Genomic DNA, 18,813 nt, shown 5'->3' with positions numbered 1-18,813 from the left:
ATTTTCACAGTCATTTTCTGATCAGAAAAATGTCTTAGCTTACTACTTAACCATTAGCTACCATATTTGTAAACTTTAAGATTATGATCTTGGGCAAAGTGTGTTTAGCTGTGTGTGGCTGTTTGCAAACACTAACAGTTTTTTTTTTTTTTTTTTTTTTCATATCACATTGCATTATATATTATTTTTTTACACAATAACATTTGTCATTTATTTATTATTCATTCTGTATTTGTCCTCATACTCACCAATTCTGGGTTATTCCAAGATGAAAGAAGTACCACCTTCTTCAGCCGTACACAGCAGTGTTTTGTAGCCTACACAGCAGCAATTATCACAGAGGCAGTTTGACTTACTGCACTTGCACAAGTTGTTGAAAGTAGGAGTTGTACTTTCTTCTCCTCCAGCACTTAACATTAACACATTTAACACATCAGTCAAACCCATCAGTATGGCTTTTAAAGAATCAGTTAAAACCTGCAAGTGTTTAGCACTAGTGTACTTTCAGTATATAAAATATGTAAAAATAGGCCATGGTTGACAATGTGTAAATATGTGTCATGGCGAGAACACCACTCTGCTCTCTCAGACTCTAACCACTAAGTGTGGCCACACACACCCCTGCAAACCAGGTAAGATCAGCCAATAAGCACTTGGGTACCTCAAGACATGTTATTATATATAGTACTATGACCTTGGTCACCCCACACCCCAGGCCTCTCACCAGACAAACCCCAACCAGTCATGCACCACCTACACACTGCAGATCTGTAATGCCATGCACACAATGTTGCCACAGCATCTGAGCACATTCCTTACTCAGTGGGAGCTAGGCTCCCAATGCTCATCTCTGTGCTTTACCCCAGACACTGCTCCACCTGCTGGTCCTGCTGCCGCTCTGACCTGCACGGTGCTTCAGCCTGGAGCCACCTCACTCACTCACTCATTCATTCACTCACTTTCTCACCCACTAACTCACTCACTCGCTCTGTCTCTCTCTCGCTCTCTCACTAAGATTTAAAACTGCACAAGGCACTAATCCAAATTTGCTTTTATAACCAAATTTTTTTCTCCATTCCACAGGCAGCAGCTTTCCCACCCAGAAAGAAATTCCTCTCTTTTTATTCTCTTCACCACCAACCTAAATTTAAAATCAGCTTCGGGTGCACCCCTCTGTGCCACGCCTCTCTCACTATCTGTAGCTTTGCCCCCCCCCAAATGCAGTGTTTACTCCCCCCACTGGCATATGTGGCCCTCTTCCTTACTCTAGTGCTTTAGGGGGAGGAGTGAAAGAAAAGAACCAGGCTAAAACCAGGGCTGTTTGGTGCATGAAGTCTAAGTAGTAACTCATCTTTTCATCTTATGCTTTCCATTATTCCAAAAAGGCAGTGCCCATTTCAAGGAACCACCTTTTTGTTGTGATTCTCTCACAATACTTGTCATTGTCCACTGATGTAACAAAACAGGGAAGAAAAAGAATGTATTTTCGTAAACTGCCTCAAGCCTTTTTTTTTTTTTTTATAATACATACAGTGGAGGGAAAATAGAGGCATATTAAAGATAATATTTTATTTTCATTTTATGTTCACTAACAATAATGGTATTTTTGTTTACTCATTGTAAAAGGTAGCAAGAATAAACTGACGGTTATAATTACTAAGAACTCAAACGGGAATCATGAGTATAATTAATTTTCACCACTAGACCACAATGAATTATATAGTTCAGACAGACAATACATTTCATGAATACAAATAATATTCATTAGTTATTGACACGCACAGCCTTAGTAATGCATATTGGAAGGTTGGAGAGATGTCTCACAAAAAATAAATTCTTTACATTATGCATTCAATTCAATAATTGAGATGCATATTCATTTAAGCAATTGTTGCTGTGAGTTATCAAAATAATACTCACTTAATTTTGTTAATAACCAAAGATAAAGCTTAGCTTTTAGCATTAGAAGTCAGACTTTTCATTTGCATTAAGCCTGTTAGCTCAGGAAACTTGAATTGCTACCAAAGGAAGTAACTTGAGAGGTCATTGGCACAATGAAGATTCACCTTTGAGCATTGCTTTTCCTAGGACTGGACAGAAAATGGCGACAAACAAGATGCTTCTGAGGTACACACAGTCTCTGCCTTTACAACAAAAGTGTTCCTAGACCCCTGTTGTAAACAGATCGTCTGGGATTGAGCCTTATTGTCCCATAATACAGAAAATTATAACCAGGCATTGCATCCTTCAAGGCTACCAGCAGTTTCTTAATTACATGTAATTACAATTACATTATGTCATTTACCAGATGCTATTACCCAGAGTGACTTCCAAAAAAGTGCATCGCAATGTTAAGAGTACTTATCGAAAGGTACTACAAGAGGTCAGTAGGATACTGATTTAAGTGTAAAACTGGTGTAGTGTGCTTTATTTTAAATAGAAAATAGGAATAGATAGATAGGAAGGTAGACTAGAGGTGCTATGTGTGCAAGGTCAGGTTAGCTATGTGCACAAGGTCAAGTTAGACGATATCTGTGCTGGAACTGCATGCATTCAAGTGTGAACACCCAAGTGCTGTGTGAAAACCTTGGACCGCGCAGGTCACTGATGTCTGTGGACCCTCCTCTGTGCTCCTGTGTTTCACCCCTTCCTTTAGACGTTATAAATCTTAAGAAAATGTCAATTTGCTGGTACACTAATATTTAATCTTTCCTTAAAACCGCAACATTTCAGATTTAGCTGGATTGAAAAAAACCATCATGGGTGGACGTGGTTTGTACTCCAAACCACTAGCCAGATGGCAAAATGTAAACTGAGGATCAGAACAAGATGACTGGTAGCTAAAAACTAGTTATCTAGCTATCATTTCCTGTTTAACTGTACAGAATACAGATAATTAATATTCTCTGTACAGTGCTTTTGTCAAATAAGGATAACGTTGTGCTGATAAAAGTAAGTAGTAAGTGTTGTCAGCACTGAGATTATGACAGATGTGGGAGAATGAGTCAGATTACAGTTAAGGGCCTTATGCTCCATTTCCTTTACAGTATTTCACTTGCTTTGTGGATTTATGTATTATTTCCTATTTACATAACTGGACAAACATATTGTTTGAAGCTTTAGGACTAAGGACTACAGTATTCAGCAACATTTCCACAAACAGACAAACATGCTTACATATCTGTAGAATGAATTAGGGTAAGTATGTGAAATGGGACACACGGAGAATACTTGTTCTTGTTCATTTGGAACATTCAGTTTTTATGACTAAGACTTTTTTACATCCGTTTGTTCTTGAATAATCCATTCTCTACACATCACAAGCCGCCGAGTGCATATAATCAGTGCTTAAACCTTCACTAATAATTTAAGGTACCAAACAAATTGGAGGAGCAGCAGTGTGTAACAATGGAGTAAGATCCTGACGTAATCATGCATTCATGGACTTTTGTTTCCATGAATTAATTCAAAGAGTGTTCTTGTCTGAATACAAAGAAATGCATTCGATGTTTGTCCCCAGGCTCGTGTTTGTGCAAAATCAAAACACAATACAACTGTAAATATAGCTGCTCCCTGTACTCTAGGCAAACAACAAAGGGAAGACAATGTGGTGCGCAATGTTTTATTCATTGGCAAAAAATGTCTACATCTTAAAGCAGCGGTGCCCACCAGACAGCGTGAAAGAACAATACAAATAAAATGACTTCTCCAGTTTGTGCAGGCTTCAAAGAAAGCCAAACATTTCCAAATCAATTGATCACTAAACACCGCTGAAACAGTTCATGAAAGGCAAGCATTTCACTCGGTAAACAACACCTCTGGCTATTCTGTGGAGCGCAGACTTGCCTGTAGAGCTGTGTTCATGCTGTACATAGTTAGCAGAATGTGAATATGATACCTGCTCTCTCTATTTCTCATTCGTTTGTAGATCGCATAAATAGTTGGGCAGCATTTTTTTTTGTTTTGTTTTGTTTTAACTATAAGCACACAAAGCTGCAAATCTGAGTTCTGACATTTTTTTTTAAGCTTGATATCTTTCATTCAATCCACAGTCAACTTCAGCTTTCAGCAAATACCCAGGATAATGTAAAGAACGGTGTGACCAGCTCAGTTTGTGACTTTGAGGCATAATCCCACAGGCTGTGTATTTTTCATGTCGGTAAGTGCACACCAGGGTACCTTCTGCAAGTGTGCCATTTTGCTACCATGCAATTGTTGCTAGGCAACATGGCTGCAAGCCTGGTTGTGTAAATCTTTATTGCTTGTTGGTCATGTTCAAGGCACATGTTGCAAATGATAAACCTGTTGTGTCGTGGCAAGTACTGATGCTGTCTCCTGTTACCCTGTTATATATTTTTACGTGCAATCTCCCTGAATCCAAAAAGAAGTTTAAAAAGGTAGCTCTCACTGCCTTTGTATTCCTTTTTTTCTATATTGTAAGCTTCTCTCTTATGATAGGTACACTTCTGTACTTTTGAAGAGAAGAAAAATCAAGTTGACATTTAATGGCAAACAATGAGTTTGCAGTTCTCCCTGATTATCTTACAAGAAAATGCTGAGGACATTGAAGCAAGTGCATTTTTATTTTAAGAACAACACATTCCCAAACACAAGATTTAAATGTCACCATAAAACAAACTAGTTCTCATAAAAAAAAAAAAAAAAACAATTTGTGTGATGCTACACTGAATACATGCAACATTGTTTTCAGTGTATGCTCTCTGTGCTATACCAATCACATAACATGCACAAATTTGCAAATTGTATGAAGCATACACACATACAATATATGCCACACAATACAACAGCTGTCTAGAATATTATATTACTAATGTTATTTGACAAAAAGAGAATGGTGATGTCACTTACTCATAACGTCACTATATAACTCAACATTTATAAGTGTACAATGCCATATTTATTGAGTGTGAAAGGAATTTGTTCATTAAATAAGGTTCTGTGCCATACTTGCCTTCACTTTGAGATTAGAACAGCACAGCTGGAGTACTGTGTGAACATAATGTTACAGTGGCTTTTCATCGGACCATGAACATGAAATCAAAATCTTGTACATTACATCGCAATGGCTCTGGAATGAAAAAAAAAAAAAAAATCATGTAAGAATACACCACACGTAAGATTCTGCAAAGCAGAAAACTACTCTCTATCTGTTATTACCAAGGATGTATTCAATAGGCTGGATTTTCATTTTGTCAAGTGCTCTTTTTCATTTAGCCACAGCTGTATTTCACATACTGGTAATTGTGCAGTGTTAATCAGCTCATCCTTATGTGAACAGTGAAGACATAAAGACTTGAGAAATCTTAATGTGATTTCTGTTTTTCTGATGTCGTTTGTATGTTTTTGACACTTTGTTTGAAACCAATGTCGGGGCAGACACCCTGTTATCCTGTCATTCAAAGTGGTCATTGCTGTACACCCCCCCCCCCCCCACCCCATCCCCACCCCATCCCCCTCTTTTTGTCACAAAAATATGAGTTAGGGTAAGGTTCAAAGCTAAGAGCTGACACAAAATCACAGATTAACTTTGGAAGAGGTGCCTGGTTTTTCAGATAGAGAATCAACACTTACTTGTTGATTAGCAAATGAGCTGTCATTAATATGAGCAATGATGCTAGCGGTTCTAGTTTAAGGTAATGAAGAAATGACCATTTTATGACTGGTCTCCACAATGACTGAAAGACAGAGGTTCCTGTGTAAGGAAATCAGGTCATTCATTGGTGATGACACATGATCAGGGGAGCTATATATGAAGAGAATGTGACTTTCACTGCTACATCTTGGGTTAGCAGACATTACTAACACAAAGATATGAAAATGAACCAAAATAATGTACATATACTGTACAAATGGTATACATACTGAAATTATTGGTATTTTCATGTTCCATGCATTTTACTTACCAATGTTTGGAATACAGTTTATATATGTTTATGATGTTATACCTTGTTTCTGCTATCTTATATATCCAGTATCTGGATTTTGTCAGTTAAAACAGGTCCCTGATTTTGTGTGTGTATTTTTTAAGATATTTTAAATCAACATTGCTAGTAAGATTTTATTTCGGGACAATCAAGTTGAGTGTTTGGTGTTTTGTCTGATTTCCCTTCATGAAACTAGAATGGAATGGGGTGAGATATTTGAATGCATTTCTCACATTTTACTTTTGGACTGAAGCAGACTTTAATATTTCATATCTTGACATATCTCAATAATTCAAGCAGGTCTGAGATTGGGTCAGTTTATAATTTTGAGGAAATACAAAGTCAAATACAAATTCAGTAGGACTATTTATTTAAAATGGCCATAGTTGCAGAGCTATACAGAATCGAGTCACTACAAAAGCAAAATACTGACTGTTAATGCCTGTGCAATTGTTTAATTATATTGGAGACTTCAGATATTTCACTCTATTCTGAGAATACAGTGCAAAACAGAAGCAGGAATATTGTTGTCAATAATGAATGTGACTGTCTGCAGTTTTATGTGGCAGCCTTTTCAAAGCACAGACATATGGTTTGTGCTTGTAATAAACTGCAGAAATAATTTTTTGAGAAATGGAAGGCTAGTTGAAACTTAGTTGTTTTTTTTTTTTGTTTTTTTTTTGTAGAGTATTGCTTAACTCAAACTATAGAAATGATGCAACAGAACAAGCTCATTACATTACATATTCTGGTAATGAACTCAATTTAAAGGCGATGAACCATAGAACAACATACAAAGGTGCTCATACACACACAATTCAAAAACTGTGGTCATCTATTACATGGTATTGATTATTAATACTCCCTGTGAAGTGACTTTCCCAACAAAGACAAGCAATATGTGCCTTAGAGATCTCCTCAAACTCTCGCATGGGGCTTTTTCAATGACAGATTCCAACCAGAATAGGCCATTGCAAAATGACAGTGCCAAGAAGTGAAGCGCTGTAGCAATGGCCTTGCCATACAATACATCCATGTGTCATTACAGGCTGTCCTTGTAATGTATAATACAACAAGCCAGTGCACTTGCAAAAGAGTACAGAAGAAGGCAGAACCAATTCTCCTACCTCTCCATACCCACATCCACACCTACAACCTAAGAGTGCACTCCTCATGTCAGTGTACAGGTACTTTCTACCAAAGATACAAATGTATCACTCTAGTGCACCCCCCCCCCCTCCCCCAGTGAAGGAATTACACACTCTAGCATACAAGCTAACTGAATCGGGAGTGCATTTTCCTTCTTCCAGCATTGCTTAAATGGATGCAAGTTAACCCACCCAGCCATCCTATGCCAGCCTACGTTTTGCATTGTGCTGGCACAACATCCCCTTTATTCTGACTGAACAAGAAAACACATTGAACCACAATGCACAGTATAAAACACAATACCCATTCTTCACCCTCCCTACAAAGTTGTCGGGTTGCTGTGTTATGTATAGACTGCCTGCCAACTCACATTAGCTACTGAGGTGAAGTACTGACTTAGCTTGCACTAGCTATTCAGCTAGCCAGATACATAGTGACATTAGACAGATGTCATTAGATAGAGATAACATTAGATGAGAAATAAAAATCATTTCAAATATTTATGTTTTAGGCATAGCTCTTTGGCAAATAACCTTTGTCAATATCAATTGTCATTATGTACAATGACCTTTTTCTGCATTGCTTATATATTTTATATTAGTATGCTAATATAAAATATAAAACAGCTAAATATATGCCGATTGTGCTCAATCAGCACACATTGATTGATCTCAAGCCATCCACCAAAATCAGTCTTCCCTTGTTAAAGGACATCATGATGACACGCTTTGCTTGATGAAAATAAATTATGTAATATTAATTTCAAACAAAGTATGATATGGAAAAAAAAAAATAATAATAATAGTGTGTGTTTCCATATGGCTCTGGGAACATGAAGCCCTTGAATTAATGGAGTTAATTATCAGATTCCTAAGAATATCAGCTGCTCCACTAATTGACAGTAAATTCAAGAGGTTTTCATGAATTTCCCACCCTCTATTTATTTTAGTTTATTTTATTTTTTTTCGTAGGCTAATGGTAAAAAAAAATGTTCATTAAAATGGAAGATTCACTTTTGCTTTTAAATACTAATTATGCACTATTAGTGATAATTTTCACCAATTACTGCAGTGCCTTGCTGAGAAAGATCAAAGTAATACTGAGCCATATCTTGCGTGAAGAAAATGGTGAAAATTTTAAATTTTATGTCAGCAATTTTATTAATATATTTAAATGTGTGTATATTAGCATTTTCAGGAAAAAAAAAACTGAACTCCTGGTCAGAAACATAAAATTGTACAATGCTTTAGCATTGTTTCATACATGTGAAGGTGAAAAAGACAGTAGATTCAAGTCATCATAGTTTGTGCTGGACTGGTGGAAAATGCAATAATATTCTCTAGCTTGTGGATTCAGCCTATATTTTATGATTAACCACCATTTAATTAATATATACAAATGTGTTTTGTGTGTAAATATAAAGTGTAATTTTCTCACTGTGTTTGAACACACAGCCTTTAATAGTTCCAAGTGAAATCAAAGAATGCATAGCTCTAACATATTGATATACTCTGACAAATCTTTTAACTTGTAATTTCTGTCCCATTTGGCAAAAACATCTTCAGGCAATTGAAGCAAAATGAGCAGTTTGAAATTCATGCCAGCAGCTGGATACTCTACACCGCACGGACACATATTTCCCCCTGTAATAGTATCATTCAAATGTGATGGTAATTGGGGATGCTTTTGTTTTCATAGAGGCACATAAAAATGTCTGCTTGCATCTCTTTCTCTTGGCTATTTGCTTTTGAAAGACACCCAGGAGCACCACTGTTCTCAAAGTACATAAGAATAGTCCTTTATGATAACCAGCATGTACACAATATCATGTTTTTTTTTCCCCAAACATCTGTCATGTTGCTAAATATGTTCCTATTGTCAATGTCATTTTATTTTTTCAGTCGTATTCACCACTTCGAAACATTCTAAAATGATGAAATGAATTCTAAATATAGGGGAGCAGATGGCTTAGCTTTGGGTGGTCGATGTCTGAGGCAGTTTTATGGTTTTGACTATTCTAGGAATGCTTGTAACCCAACCTCCATCTGACTTGTTTACTGATGCCCCCATTCCAGGTTATAATAATGCTATTTTCTATTTTATACCCGTCCTCTCTTGTCCAAAGTGTCAGTTTGTGTTTCAATGTCCGTTAAGTTGGATGCTGAAAGCTGAAGCTGAAAATGTACATGTCCCCTTCAATGCTTGCTATATAAAACCAAACTGTCTGTTTACCTTTTGGATCTGGGTGCCACTCGTGTATGCCATCTGTCAATGAAGTTCTGAACTTTTCACCACAGACTTCCTCTGACCTGTGCTTGTAGAGAGTATTGTTTCACTCCTCCAACTCAATACCTTCCATTCATTTGGGCACCGGTCTGGAACTGTGTTTTGGCAATGGTCGATACCTGCTCGGCACTCAAAGGTTCAAGTATGGATTAGCAGATGTAGCCTTTCTGTTTTGCTGCCAGCCTTTCAGTGGCACTGAGGTCTGCCTTCACTCACAGCATGATCTGATGCTGGTATTTCACATTCATGCACGCTGATTTCATTCAGGGGACAGGAAGCTGGGCCCGTTGCATGTAAGTTAATTATATTACTTTACACTGATGTTGACTCTCAGTACATCTTTCCTTATGATTTTTCCTCTATTACTTGATCAGGCCATTTCACAATGGAGTGCATGTTCGTTATGTTGTCAGGACCAGTATATCTGTTATTTACATTACATTACCTTGCATTACATGCATTTAGCAGAAGCTCTTATCCAGAGCGACTTCCAGCACAATATTTGCCCCCTTATGAGCAAAGTAAAGAAGGAATGTTAAAAGACCACGTTTTTTTATATTGGATGCCCTCCTAACTCCCAACGCTTGTCTGGCAAATTCCTTTCACAAGATCTCCCAGCTTCCCAACAGGAATTCAGAAATGTTTGATAAATAATTGACTGTTCTTCTCTCTTTGCAGCAGCTACATGTGTCTGGGCATCACTTTCATCGCTTTGTCTTCCTCATCCATCTCTGAATCCCTGTGACATCCAGCCAATGTAGGGTGAATCAGGGTCACTCTGTCCAAACGTAAGTTTGATTAGGCTGAAGCTTGCTTTCATTTTTCAGAGGCTGCAGGTTCAGCTGTGCAGCCTCTGAAATGACTGTATGCTGATGTTACTCTTTAATCCAAATCAGCACATCATGTTTGAATGTTTAGATCACTTATGTATGTTAACAAAGTGAATTGGCTGCTTGGGCACAGTAGCGAATAACTTTAGACGGCATGTTACTGTTTTTAAAACCCTCCTTTCTTGAGATTAATGTGAATAAGACCAAGGATATGGTCTTTGATTTCAGGAAAAACAATGAGCGTTCAGGCAACTATCACTCATGCCATCATCATTGACAGTAAATTTCAATGGTTGAAGAACAGCAATGCTGTTCAGTTCAAAATGCAGCAGTTACTTCACCTATCCAGGGAGCTGAATTTCTTGAATATAGACAAGACAGTACTGATCTTTTTCACAGATACTTCATTGAATGAGTTCAAATGTTTCCACAATTTGTTGGTTTTCCAGACTACATATAAAAATATGTAACAAAACTTCAAAAAGTGATCACAGGGAAAACTGAATCAAATCTCTTGGAGGCGTGCAGTCACCATGGTTAACATATAGCATTTATTCATATGCTTTGGTAATGTCTTGATGTGTTAAATTTCTGGGATCTGATTTCTTCTTTCGCTATCAAAAATCGTCAGTGCAGATGTTCCCCATGGCCACTTTCACCCAAAGATGATTCAGACCTGTTACTTTCACAGTGTAAAAAAAAAAACAGATTTGATTGGCTGGTCTTACAGCAGCAATTCAGCAGGGAGCACTACATTATCAGCCCCCATGTTCCCAGAGGATTTATTCATGACACCAGGGCAGGACTGTGGTGACATGGAGTACTGCAATAGAGAGGATGATACAATAGAGAGAGCCAGAGATCTACTATATTGACATGAAGACAATGTACAGTGACATAATTTAAGCATCATGTCTGTATTTGTTTTTTAAAATCAGAGAAGGGGTGTCACTGAGTGAGGGGTGTCTGTTTGTGTGTGTATAAAATCAATTAGAAATAAAAGCTGTGTTCTGTGGCAGCAACAGGTAGGAAGTGGTCAAGGTGTATGTAAGGTCAGTGGTTCCATCTCCCTGATGCCCGAAACATGTTTTCCTCGTTGTGAGTACAGCTCCACCATGCTGTAAAACTCTGTAACTGACAAAAAAGTCAATATAAAATCCAAAGTCTTTCTCACAGCATGCATTGGATAATATGAGGCATGATTTGCAAGCACAGTAGGTTGCACTGCTGCTCAACAGCTCCAGCTCCAGGTCAAGGTTTTAATATGGATCTGTGTATCATGGAGTTTTCTTGGTTTCCCCATAACTTTGTGGGTTGTTTTTCAGGTATGCTGGGTTCCTCCAGCAGATGAAAGGCAAGATAACTATGTTTAGTGGCATCCTTAAATCCTCCTGTGTATGTTCACCTCTAGGTGATGGATATAGTCTTACCTTGAGCCTGTTTATAACCATCTGCAGGATCAAGTATTTCCTGATTTGGGTGTTATACCAGAAATGCTGCCATTATATCTTATATAATTCCTGTCAACCACATCTGTCTTATGTTTCCCATTAGATACTGTATAATTACATCACTGTCTTCTGCCAGCCCAGACAGCCAGTTGCTCAGCTACACTGATTTTAAACATGCAAGCACAGAAATAATCTGCCAAATGTATGCACTTTTTATTTATTAAAGTTATTTAATTACAGTGTGGTGGCAACTGGAGAGGCAGTGGACAGCACAGAGAGGCGGCAACCGGGGCAGTGAGGGTTAGCACCCCAAACTGCAGCTCCAGACAGGGATCACCCACACAAAGCTACGGACAGCCCTTCTGAAAGATACCCCCAGGGGTGCCCGAGAGGGGGGAGGGGTGAGCACCCCAGATGGATGGATTTCCCGGCACTGAATATGGGCAATGGACTATCGACGATGAGAGCAACCTGTTTTTGCGGTAAAATTTGCAAGAACCTGAGAGGTCTGAGGATCCACCAGATCAAGATGGGCTGCATAAGGAGGAAGCAAGTAGAGCAACACACAGAATCAGTGGCCAGCACTGTACCTGGTGAGATGGAGGAGGAGCAGGGCCTGGAAGCCTGTGAAGAGCCTGGGGAAGATCTTCGACTGCACCCTCAGATACACTGTGGCGGTCCAGTCAACTCGTATGGAGCTGAAAGCATGGCTATCAGCAGTGCATAAGTCATGACTCCCAGGGAAGTTCAAGGCATGGATTTATCAGCATGGTATCCTGCCAAGACTTCTCTGGCCACTGCTGATACTGTATATGAAGTTCCAATGACCTTCGTGGAGGGCTTTGAGCGAAACATCATCCAGTTCCTTCATAGGTGGCTGGGCCTACCAAAGATCCTAAGCAGCATTGCCCTTTATGGGCACACCAACAAGCTGCAACTTCCTTTCAACGGCCTGACAGAGGAGTTTAAGGTCACCAGAGTCAGAGAGGTGCTATTTTATAGAGACTCAACCGACACCAGAGTCTCCTCTACAGGCAACAAAGTAAGAACTGGTAGGAAGTGGCGGGCACAGGAGGCAGTCAAACAGGCAGAAGCAAGGCTAAGTCACGGCTCTGTGGCAGCCGGACGAGCCAGGATTGGCAGCTAACCAAGACCTTGCTCTGACAAAGCCTGGGGGAGAGACAGATGTCAGCTGATCCAGGGAGAGATCCGTGCAGAGGTGGAAGAGGAATGGTGGAGTAGGACAGTGGTTATGCACATGCAGGGAGCATACAACTGCCCGTAAGATCACCTGGGCAGTACTTTGGAAGTCAAAACCAGCTAGACTCAAGTTTCTGATCCAGTCAGTGTATGATGTCCTCCCAAGCCCGTCCAACCTGCATTGCTGGGGTCTAGCCAATACCCCGGCATGCCCACTGTACCTGGCAAGAGGTTCCTTGGAGCACATCTTGAGCTGCTGCCCGAAAGCCTTGGGAGAGGGGAGGTACAGGTGGCGCCATGACCAGGCGCTGAAGGCAGTAGCTGATACCATCTGCACCGGAATCCAACAGAGCAAACATCAGCTCCCAACAAGGCACAACATCGCCTTTGTCAGGGCAGGAGAAAAACCTCAGGTGGAGCTCAGCGCCTCAACTGGGCTGCTAGCCTCAGCTCATGACTGGCAGCTAAAGGCTGACCTAGGGAAGCAGCTGAAGTTTCCGGAACACATTCCAAGGATGACACTCAGGCCAGATTTGGTCTTAACATCTGACTGTTCTAAGCACGTGGTTATGTTGCAACTCACTGTCCCCTAGGAAGACCGGATAGAGGAGGCCCACGAGCGTAAGAAGACCAAATATCTTGAACTGGTAGAGGAATGTAGAAGGCATGGGTGGAAGGCCTGCGGCAAGCCCATTGAGGTGGGCTGCAGGGGCTTTGCCGGGCAGTCTCTACATTGGACACTCAGTATCCTTGGCATTAGAGGGTTGCAGGAAAGAAGAGCCACCAAGAACATCATTGAAGCTGCAGAAAAAGCGTCAAGGTGGCTGTGGATCAAGAGGGGTGATCCATGGTGTAGCACGCTACTTGGACACAAGCCGGGGACTAACTGCTGGGTTGCCCGGGTGAGGGTGTCTGATGATCTAAGACCCGAAACAACCTTTGACCTTGGGTTCATCATTGATGATGTGTCCAAGTCGCACCATCTGGTGTTTCAAGAAACGTCACATTATTTCAACTGGTTTAATCATGGTCCAACTTGTTCTTGCCCTATCTGTTTCAATATCAAAATACACCAATATAGCAACTTCATGTTAGTTTTCTTTGTAGTCTTTATGTGTATATATGTCATCTCTGAGGCAACAGTTTAACATCTGTTTTGACATCACAGCTCATATTCATACTCAGCATTTGGCATTTTGGGCATTTACTAACTTTGGTTATGCATGTATTATATTCTCTGTAACAAATACAGTATCGCTATTCACTAACAAAACTAAATGAACTCAATGCCAAAATGCATAGTCCTCCATTTTCAGAGGTGAATGTGAACACTTTGATGGGAACGTGGCTCAAACACTTAAATGTTTTAAAGGACTTTTTGTTGTTGTTTTTTATATGTATCTTCCTTTGGTCAACCAACCTCTTAATGCATGTATACTCTTTCTATAATCTTTCCAACTTCCATTAAGCTGTTTTTCACAGAGAATGAGAGCATCTGCCACCATAGTGCCATATATCCCTTACTTTCTTATTTATTCCAAGATGTGAGCATCACTGGCATGAAATATTTAGTATTTAAATGAGGAATACAATATTGAGCATCTTGATTGATGATTATGAACAGATAGTATGGAACTGATTTGATTTCAGAAATAAGAACCATTAACATGCAGGGGCTACTTTTGCATAGTGCTGAATTACACAAATAGAATAATAAATAGGCTGCACTCCAAGAACTTATACAGATTCACAATACATCTTTCATAAAGCACAGTACATTGACCCAGGCTGTTCTGGAAGGTGTTTGATTGCAGTCCTGTACCTTCTAACTCCTTATTTTCCAAGCGAATTGCAGGGAGACAGGTAATGATCCGGGATATTGATTACACTTTAAAACTGCAGCTGCATGTCGTACTAACACCCATTCCTTACCACCTTTGCCTCTGATGGTCTTCCCTGGAATAATCCAGAGTGCCTAAGGGAGACAATAAAGCAGTTTAGTGATTGTAAGTCAAACTGCCATTTTAGTACATGCCTAATTGCAGCCAAGCCAACAAATCAGCATAAATGGTTCTAAACGTGGAGGATGTGTTTGGTCTTGAGCCATCACTGTTGTTGATTCACAATAAGAGCCAGTCCACTATCAGCAATATGTTTCATGTCCATTGCTGAAATTAATTATGTCTGGGATTCAAACTTAAGGTTTTCCTGTGAGGACAAATTTGTGTTCCTTGGTGGTATTTTAATGCACTTAAATGAACTCTGTCAATCATCACCAACTGTGAATGGCATGTATGAAAAACATACAAGTTTGTAACATTACTGATTTGACAAAGTTCTGTTACTGAATAGCTCTTTAAAACATGCCAAGACTAAAAACAGAAAGTAATAAATGGATGCCTCACTTTGCCTCAATGTGATGTTCTTGACTACTGAAGTAGTGGCAAATGCAAAAAGCCTAGAGTGGTTTCCAGACATGGTAATTTCAGCATCAAACTAAATTGTGAGCTCCAAAATTTCATTTTTCATTCATTCATAAAAAGAATCATTTTTATTATTAAATTGAGACTTCCATATAACATAGAACAGTGATGTGATGTGAACTGTACAACATTCTGAAATTAATCTCTTTAGCCCTGGAATCTGTTTGATTTAATGTGCATTCATTCTGAGTACTCCGCCTCAGTGAGAGCAGACAAGAGGCACTCAGCAACAGCAAACATGTAGATTACAGAGTATTACACTTTCAGATAGCTAAGTAAATACCCAGTGCAGACAAGGCATTGACGCAAGTACTCTTTAACACTGTGACTGCTGCCATAAATCAGCTCATGGACACATGCTTACTTTATGATTGTACAGTCTTAGAAATTCACAACTGACATTTTATCACAAGCTGTACTTGTAACTTAGCCCACAGCATGACTGAGTATTGTTCATTTTGATCGTGCTCATTATACATAGCCACTCATGACCTATTGGGTGACTTTTATCCAAAAATATTTTACCTTTTTATTTTCCACTTCATGCATGGAACCAAGGAATCTTCAGGTTATGACAGACAGAATATAACATGTCCTAGGACCAACATGTCTCCTTTATGTAGTCAGACTGTGTGTCGCCAGCTATCTAATGTTATGCTGCTTGCTAGCTAGCAAGCAGCAGGCATGGCATGGCAGAATGAGGTGCCTAGTACACCTATTGCTGGCTAGTTAGCAAACAAGTACTTTCAAATGGAACACTAGAAGCTAGTCATCTTAAGGTAAATTCCACGTCATAAAGTTATTTTACTCCTAATCGTGACACCATGCACCCTCCAAGTATGTTGTCTAAGCAACATTACAATATCAGTATAACTATGTTACGAAAGATACGTTTACCTGCTTACTAATAAATACCATGTTTGTGCAACCACTTATTGTAATACATTGAGAATAGCATCTCTATTATATCTTGTTATATTGGAAGTTATTAGCAAAATTATTATCCAAACAAACTATGCACTATATCTGCATTAGAGTTGTATATCCTTTCAGCCCTTTTCACAATCTTTAATGGTTATTTGTTATTGACTCATCCTGTTTAGAGATGTCATGTATTTCAGACTACAATGTGGAAAGCAAAGAGAAGAACCCATATTTTGGATTCACTTACACTGTAATGAAAAAAAAAGGCAATAATAATAAAACATGGTAGTTGAACTTGACCATCTAACTGAAAGAAATTCAAGTGAGCATTCTTCTGTCAGCAGTTTATCGTTGGGCAAAACATTGCATTAGATGAATCTATAATATACTAAAAAGCAAGAGACAAGTGAACATACAACACAACTGTGACTGTAGCAATGTCGCCACGCCCCTAGAAAAGCGCGCACCCACTCACTTAGGGTAAAAGTGTGTGTGTGTGTGTGTGTGTGTGTGTGTGTGTGTGTGTGCGTGTGTGTGTGTGTGTGTGTGTGTGTGAGTGTGTGTGCGTGTGTGTGTGTGTGTGTGTGTGTGTTCACACTTGAATATTCATTGTGTCCACATTCAATTTTTTATGGAACATAACAGAATACTCACAGGATAATCACACATGATCATCATGCAAAATGGTAAACAATCAGTCAACTCTATGGTGATCAAGATGATGGTAACTTGATATAACTGAGAAAAGTGCTGATTCCATGATATATAGAGTGGATATCTCTATGAGGATTAATAATGGCATACATAAAATTAGTTGAAAGAGAGTCACAAGGCCCTCAGAGTCATTTACATCTTTTTTGCTCCTCTTTAGGGAATCTAATTTTAAACCTCCATAGCAATTAAAATGTGTTTGTAATTCCAGTGTTTGCATTTGTAATTCCGATCTAATAAGACGGTTCTAATTAACAAGCTCTGTAGGGTTTTTGGGAAATGCCATCCATGAGCAAAGAAAATCTGACAGGCAGTGTTTGGTCACATGCTAGTGTCAGTTGGAATGAACAATGTAAAAATATTATAGAAGTATTACGCCCCCTAGTGGGGGTATCTTATAAACTCAAATAGCCCTGCACACAGTAACTATGAATGGCACATTCAATGAAACTAACTACTTACATGAGGATGACACAAGATGGCAAATAAAAGAAAACAACTGTCGATCATAGATTTCTCATTTGCATGTATATGAATAAGTATGTGCATTTAATGTCTAAGTTGACTAAAAAAAACAATAAAGAGAGCATAAAATATTTAATCAAGTTAAGAGCGAAAACATATTTTTTTGTTGTGTGGATAGCACTGGCTGCATTTTATAAAAGGATATTTGTTAAGACAGTTGAGATCACATATCTGCTCTTGGGAAGAATATATTGAGAAGACTGCTGTCTGAGACAGGCTAGCCTCACTACAAACTCTAGGAATTTTCAAGTCAGACAAAGTGAAGCATTGTACCTGGGATTTGCCATTGGCTGGCATGTCCTGAAACCTTACTTTAAGAAAGTGGAAGTGGTAAATAACTGGCAGAAACACGCAGATGAGACATTCCTTGGGTTTAGGGTGACCAGATGGAACAGACCAAATGTGGGACGAGTAGTAAGTTTGTATGGGACAATGTGGGACATAGTACAAACACTGAGAGGTAACCTAAAACTTTGATGCAATGTCTATCTAACTGAATAAGAAACATTTGTATTCTGCCTCTTGGCTCGGAAACACCTATAGTTTGTCCTCTAGTCAATTCCACAGCACACCAGTTAGGCCATAAAAGATACAGGCTACAGCTTTTGCTATATGAAAGATATGACGAGCACAGTGCTGTTTGTTATCCCAAGGGCACACAAATTTTTCAACATAACATGTAAGTTTGGTTTTTGTGATGTAGCAGAGGAGTTCACTGGCCCAACGTCTGCACAGTTTGATTGAAGGCCGTCACAGCTTCTTGGTGACCGCCTTCACTGCTCTCTTCTCAGCCATTGAATGAAAGCCAGGCTTTTAGAAAAGCGTGGCTATGTTGCATTTGTATAAGCCAGGTTGCTGCTTTTGATGTAGCGCTATTAAATAGAGTAGAAACTATGCTGCAAGAGCATGAGCAGCTCATGCGCCGGGTGAGTAAAAGAATGCATACATGTGTTCTTATTTCTGATAATTAAAAACCAAATGACCAATGAAAATGCGGGACATTATCTCAATATGCAGGATGCATTTACATTGCATTTACATTTATTCATTTAGCAGACGCCTTTATCCAAAGCGACATACACAAGTGCATATAGTGGGCAAACAGGCGCAAGGGCAAGATGTGTACAGGTCATACAATGCAGATAGTGCTGAAGCTGAGCACAAGGTCGCTACAGCGGGCCAGAGCTATTCTGATCTAAGGTTACATATATCGAATACAATCACTGGGACAATAAAGTACCGCTATATTAGCTAGACAAAAACATGCTACAAATACAAGGTAAGAGATAGAGCTACAAGTACAAGCCAA

The 18,813-nt window shown here is 39.1% G+C and overlaps 1 pseudogene; it reads left to right on the top strand.

The window, feature by feature from the left end:
• The first annotated feature begins 12,075 nt into the window (after positions 1-12,075).
• On the top strand, positions 12,076-18,306 carry LOC118789271 (annotated as a pseudogene).
• The last annotated feature ends 507 nt before the right edge of the window (positions 18,307-18,813 follow it).

Source organism: Megalops cyprinoides, chromosome 14 (assembly GCF_013368585.1).
Source record: "Megalops cyprinoides isolate fMegCyp1 chromosome 14, fMegCyp1.pri, whole genome shotgun sequence".
Classification (NCBI taxonomy): domain Eukaryota; kingdom Metazoa; phylum Chordata; class Actinopteri; order Elopiformes; family Megalopidae; genus Megalops; species Megalops cyprinoides.
Note: the sequence above shows the minus strand (reverse complement) of the source record. Positions and strands in the feature narration are given on the sequence as shown.